Source organism: Lolium rigidum, chromosome 3 (genome assembly GCF_022539505.1).
Source record: "Lolium rigidum isolate FL_2022 chromosome 3, APGP_CSIRO_Lrig_0.1, whole genome shotgun sequence".
Taxonomy (NCBI): Eukaryota; Viridiplantae; Streptophyta; class Magnoliopsida; order Poales; family Poaceae; genus Lolium; species Lolium rigidum.
This window is the reverse complement of record NC_061510.1, coordinates 235,857,020-235,863,387: the sequence shown is the minus strand read 5'-3', so window position 1 is coordinate 235,863,387 and position 6,368 is coordinate 235,857,020.

Genomic DNA, 6,368 nt, shown 5'->3' with positions numbered 1-6,368 from the left:
CGCGACGGGTCATTTGGTGGCGGCACCGCTTGCGATTGGTCGCCGGAGCTTGTCCGGCGACGAGCAGCTGCGGCGACCGGGGGCAGGTCCTCGGCACGGAGGCGCTACAAGGGAGGAGAGAGCAAGGCGAGGTGCAGCAGCTTACCGTGGCCACGATGGAGTGGACGGCGACGGCTGGGGAGGCTCACCGGTGACGAATTCGGTAGGGGCGGCCAGCATGTGCGAGGGTTAGGGTTAGGTTTTTCTCGCGCGGGAGAGCGGGAGAGGGGGAACTGGCGGTTCTAGGGTTCCTGGGCGGCGGCGGAGGCTACTTGTAGGTCGCTGGGGGCGGTGGCACGCATCCGGCGGCGAGGCGGCATCAGACGGCCACGGCGCTGCCAGGCAGCAGCTTGGAGCCGCGGGGAAGAAAGGGATTTTTGCAAAAAAAGAAAACCTTGCGGGAATTGTTGGGCTGTTGGCTGGGCTTCTTGGGAGGGAAGGGTTTCTCTCCTTTCCTTTTTTCTAGTTTTTATTTCCAAAATAAAATTCAAATTTGAATATGTTTGAATGTGGTTTGAAAACTCAAACTTTTCAGAGATATTTCAAAGCACCATAGGCTTATATTGAGTAACAACAAAACCATGTTGCTGTTGCGGTCAGAAACCCACCGGCGAGCAGCGACGGGCAACACTGTAGAGCTGGGAGGCTCCCAGGACTGCGGCTGGCCCTGGTCCCTCCGAGCGACGGCCCGCAAAGACTCGGCACGCACGTCCGATGCTGGTGCAAGGGCGTGCCACCTGACCTATACCTGGTCAGGAAGGTGTTGGATGTGCCTCGCTTAGTTTCCTGCATGTCATACACGTAAACATTAAATACGAGCCTCGATCGGCTCTCAGGTTGTCCTGTGAATCGGCTCAAGGAGCCGATCCACCCATGATCCGTACGAGGTGTACGATCGGATGGTGGTCCTGCTTGATCAAAACAAAGCTAAAACGACCTACTACGATTTAGGGTTTTCACCGCATAATCGGAACATCCTACTCGTGATTGAGCCTCGGCGGCCACGCACGGTGATCGTAAACCGACCCTAGACAAGGCCTAAAAACCAACACGAAGTTGATCCTCGGAACATCCTGTCTAGGGCTAGCAAACTACACCCTACGCGCCACTGGATCCTTCAACCCGTTTGTAAGGCCTAACTATGAAGATATTAAACTAATCCTTGAAGAACAAGGAGCAATCATGACGGATCGGATCTACTAAATAATGATTAAGCGGGGTGCCGCCCTTACACCCAAGATAGGTGTAAGGGCGGCTAGATGTCTAAGGGTTGCATGGACGAAAGCATATGATACGATGAAACAATGCTAATCCTAAAACATCTATGATAACTACGTTGCTCGCCATCAACAAGGCTTCGAGTACGAGCAACGCATGAACAGCGAATAAACGTGTCATTGCCTAGATCGCAAGATGCGATCTAGGCAGCATGATGCTTACCCGGAAGAAACCCTCGAGACAAGGGAGTTGGCGATGCGCCTAGATTGGTTTGTGGTGAACGTGATTGTTGTTTATTTCATAAACCCTAGATACATATTTATAGTCCGTAGACTTCCTAACATGGGAATAATCCCAACTGGGCACGAGCCAAACTCTATCTAAACGACACGTATCCTACTATATTACAGATACACGGGCAAATTAGCCCAAACTTTGCATATAAGGCCGATTCATGTGTCCCTTCCATGTATATTCTTCAAGCCCATCTCCAATCGCGGCCCACCTCTGATCCGGTCAAATTCTGGTGATAACACATGCCCCCCTGGTTTTGGAAATGACAATTCCAAAATCACTCTGTTTTCTTTTTCTTCGTCGGGTCATGTCGTGGCAGAGCAGAACCGACGCAGTATCCTTCATCATGATGCCTTGCCTCCTCGACTTCTGTGCGCGATTTTATAGCTTTAACATCACTTCCTCGGAAACCGTAATGGCATTAAATCTCCACTATATCCCCTTTATTTAACCGTGCCGAACGGTTCGCCACTCCATCCTCTTGCTCTATCCCGGCCATCGGCACCTAAAAAACCCTCTTTCCCTGTAGCAATGTCTTCCTCTTCTTCCATCTCCTCAGGCCTCTCTTTCCAATCTTCCTCCTCGAACGAGCAGGAGTGGAACTTTGACCACGTGCCAGATGGCCTACCCGAAGCACTCGTCGGGTCAGATGGTGACTTACCTCTGACCGATGGGGAGGACGACCTCGAGTTCCTCATCGAAGGGGAGCTGAAGAGCGAGAGCGAAGACGACCTCCACTCCTGGGCGAACCCCACCTCCTCCGACGAGGAGGAGGAAGAAGAAGAAGAAGTAGAGGAAGAAGAAGAAGAGGAGGAGGATGATTCCTCCTCCTCCGCTGGGTATCCGCCGGAGAAGCGCTTCCGCGCTTGGGCGGACAGCGAGGACGATGATGATGACGAGGAAGAAGAGGCTCCGGCCGAGGGCTGGGGCAGCAGCGACGAGGAACTCTCCGGAAGCGAGCGCCGACGGCGGCTACGATTCCGACGACGAGGCCGGCGAGGATTAGTAATGTAGGACTACTAGCTCCTGAGCAATCGGCTCTTCTTTTGTTCTTCCTTTCTTGAGCAATCGGCTCTTCATTGTAAAAAACCCCTTTATTAATGAAGAAGAAGTTCCTCAACTGATTTTGCCCTTTTACCAATTTTGCCGATTGCTAGAATAAGTCAACAAATCAAGAGCCGATGGAAGCGCATCGGACCTTGTCATGAAACAGGAGCAAGGTCAACTCGGTTGTCCATCCAAATGGCAATCTGCGACTTGTCCGAAAAAGCAAGACTCAAACCCCCTGTCGCCGCTTGAACAGATCCGACTTACGGCCATATGAACCTCAGATATCAATCGCGCAGGTTGGCAACTGTAATGGATCCACGGGCAACATCACCCAATACTCATGCTATGGTCTCCGGCCTGAAGGGGATCCTTAACCGCTCCTTGCTGTCCGCACATAGCGCCCTGCTCCATTTTTCTGCAGCAACAGAAACGGCTCTGACCCTGTAGATGGTGACGGCTTCCCTTTCAGGCTCCTTTCAGCAGCTCTGGTGGTCTTCTTTTGCAACAACTCATCGCCTTCGAAGAAGGTTATGATGCAGGGTCAGCCGATGACACCCCAATCGGCTTCTAAAAGCAGATCATCTGCCAGGTCAGCTGCCCCCCGAGCCTCAATCAAGGCGAAAACGGTGGTGAGGACACACGATTCAGACCAATGGACCCGAGCTTGAGCAAATCGGAAAAAACCACCATGCAGAGCCAGCCAAAGCCGAACACCTTTCTTCCGTTGAAAGCCGATGTTGCAGATGACCACCGACGGCTTGATGAGCAGAAGGCTACCTTGTACATAGAGTTAGAGGGAGAATTTTTTTTTACTGGCCGATTTTTCTATCGGCCCCCAATATTTCAATGCACATGCATCGCACATGTTCATCTGATTAGGTGCCCCCCGAGCCGAATCTGCCAGGTAACTGCGGATATCGGCTCTGTAGCTAGCCAAGGCACTGTATTTGAACGTCGGCTCCGTTAGGACCAATGTTGACTTCTTCCAGCTCATCAGCCGACGTAAAACCGCTGCCCATTAGATCGACGTTGAACACAGGCAAAACGTATGGTGAGGATAATTTTGGCCGATTGCTGGAATCGGCCTCCATGTTGATTGAATCGCTCAATGAAGGTTTATAATGTTCCTCCATAGATCTTCGGGGCCGATCACACGGATCGGCATCGCCACGTTGGTTCATAGATGTTGCTCTTGTTACACGGTTAGGCCGGTGGATAAGACCAGCCTCACCCCGTCCTTTGTCACGTCGATGCGCTCGCAGTCGTCCAAATTGATGCCTGAGAGTGGCTCTTGGCCTGATGTCTCCCAAACGTTCATGCCAGCCGTTGAAATCTCGGCTGAATCATCTGCGTGGACGACCTCTACTTCATCTCCATCCCACTGTATTAAGAAATGGTGCATTGTGGACGGAATGCAACAGTTGGCGTGGATCCAATCTCTTCCTAGCAGGACAGCATAGGTGCTCTTGCTATCGACAATAAAGAACGTCATAGGGATGGTTTTCCTTCCTACGGTCAGATCCACGTTCAGAACACCTTGTGCGTCAGATGCTTGGCCGTTGAAATCGCTCAGTGTCACATTGGTCTTGATCAGATCCGAGCTAGAGCGTCCCAACCGACATAGCATGGAGTATGGCATAATGTTGACTGCCGCTCCGGTGTCCACCAGCATCTTGTTGGCAGGCTGCCCATTGATATAGCCTCGCAAGTACAAGGCCTTCAGGTGTCTGTAGCTTCTTTCTCGTGGCTTCTCAAAGTTAACCGGCCGTGGGCCGCAGTCAAGTTGTGCCACAGGTGCTTCGTCTAATCCTGGAGCACTAAACTCCGTCGGCAGGATGAACACCATGTTTGTGCCAGCCGATGTCTCATCATCGGCTTTCTTTTGTCTGGGGCGCCACTCTTTCCTTTGTGGCCGACCTTCTTCGTCCAGGGTTCGCTGAATTTTCGCGGCCAGATCAGGCCGCGCCTTCCTTAACGTGTGCAGGTATAACCTTTCGGCTTCCTCCAAACCACGCAGTCGCTGAACCCTACGCTTTTGGGAACGGCTGAGTCCATCAGGGCACCACCTTGGCCGGTGGTACCTATCTTCCTCTTCATCATCGTCTTCTAGTTCCTCGAGATCTTCTACCCGAGAGGACTCAGCGTGCTTGTTCCGAGGCGGGAGAGGCCCTAGACGTTTGAACACGTACACGTTAGCTGCATCCTTCTTCTTCTGTCTACATTACGGGCAGTTGCCGATTGTAGGCAATCGGCTCATTCTCGAATCCCAGCGAGTGTCCGAAGAAGGGGCAGTCCCAGTGCCTATCCACGTCGTCTTGCTCTCTCGACTTTTCCTTGGCGTGGCGCTCATCTCTCTCCTCGTCGCGATCATGCCGACGGTGTCTCCTGGCGTCCGTAGCCAGACGATCTCTTTCATCATCGTCGTTGTATCGTCGGCGTTGGTCGTATTGACTCACATACTTGTTGAGGAGGTGATCAGAGAGAGGTCGCTGGTATCTTACATTCCTCACTTCTCTCTCTGTGATGTAGCGCTTGCCATCGTGACGGAGCCGATCGCGTGGAACGGGTTCCTCTGTGTCCTTGCTATGAGAGCAGCTGCCCTCGTCTCCGTCCTTACCAGAGTGGTGCCCAGGTCCTACCATGTTGATGCTGAACGAGAATCCTGGCTGGCACCCTCCAGGGTAAGTGTACTCCACCATGTTAACGGCGGGGAAGGGGTGTGTGTCGACCTTCATGGCGTACTGGTTGAAAATTAGACGCCCTTGTTCTATCGCCATTTGGACCCGTCGATGCCACACCCTGCGGTCGTTGGTGGCATGGGTGAACGTGTTATGCCACTTGCGGTATGGCTTTCCGTTCAGCTCCCTGCACCGTGGGGATCTTGTGGCCTTCGGGTAACCTTAGATGCTTCTCCTTAAGTAAGAGGTCGAAAATTTGCTCAGCCTTGGTGACATCGAAGTCAAACCCTCTTGGAGGACCTTGTGGCTTAACCCACTTACAGGACACGGGGCTTGCCCCCGAGTCCAGATCAGCCACTCGCTACCTCTTGATCTCCCGCGAGCCTTCATCTTCATCCGCCTCAACCAGGACCACCGCACGCTTGAATTTATCCTGGTATACATCCGGGTGGCGCTGTTCATATGCCGACGGCCTTCGCACCATGTGCGCCGGTGAAGGGTAGTCTCGCTTGGGAGGCCACGTCCTTGATCGGTGATGCGAGACCCACCACCGCCAACTCGACCGCTTCTTTCGACCACATGAGCCGAATAGCATCGGTTCCTAACGGTCCCGAAGCGCTGGACATATTCGACACTCGTTTCTCCGCGCTCTCGTCGTACTTGTGCTAGATCGGCAATGCCAGCCTCGGAAGCCTCCGAGTGATACCGCATGTGGAACTCGCTCTTCCAACCGCTTCCAAGTCCGGATTGAATCCGGTGGTAGCGATGTGTACCACCCGAAAGCCGATCATGTGAGGGACTCGTGCGAAGAACCTCACACGCAGCTCATCCGATGCTCGAGATCGTGCCCGACTGTGCCAAATATCGGCTCACATGCTCGATGGAGCTGGAACCATCCGATCCATTAAACTTGGAGAAATCAGGGAGCCGATATTTGGGTGGTAGCGGGATCAACTCGTACTCGTTGGGGTACGGCTTGGTATAGCCGATTGTCCTCCTTTTCGGCACCATGCCGAACTGGTCTTTCAGGATTGTACTGATCTGATCCGCGGTGATGGCTGCAGGCGTCGAACTCTGAAGATTCGCCGG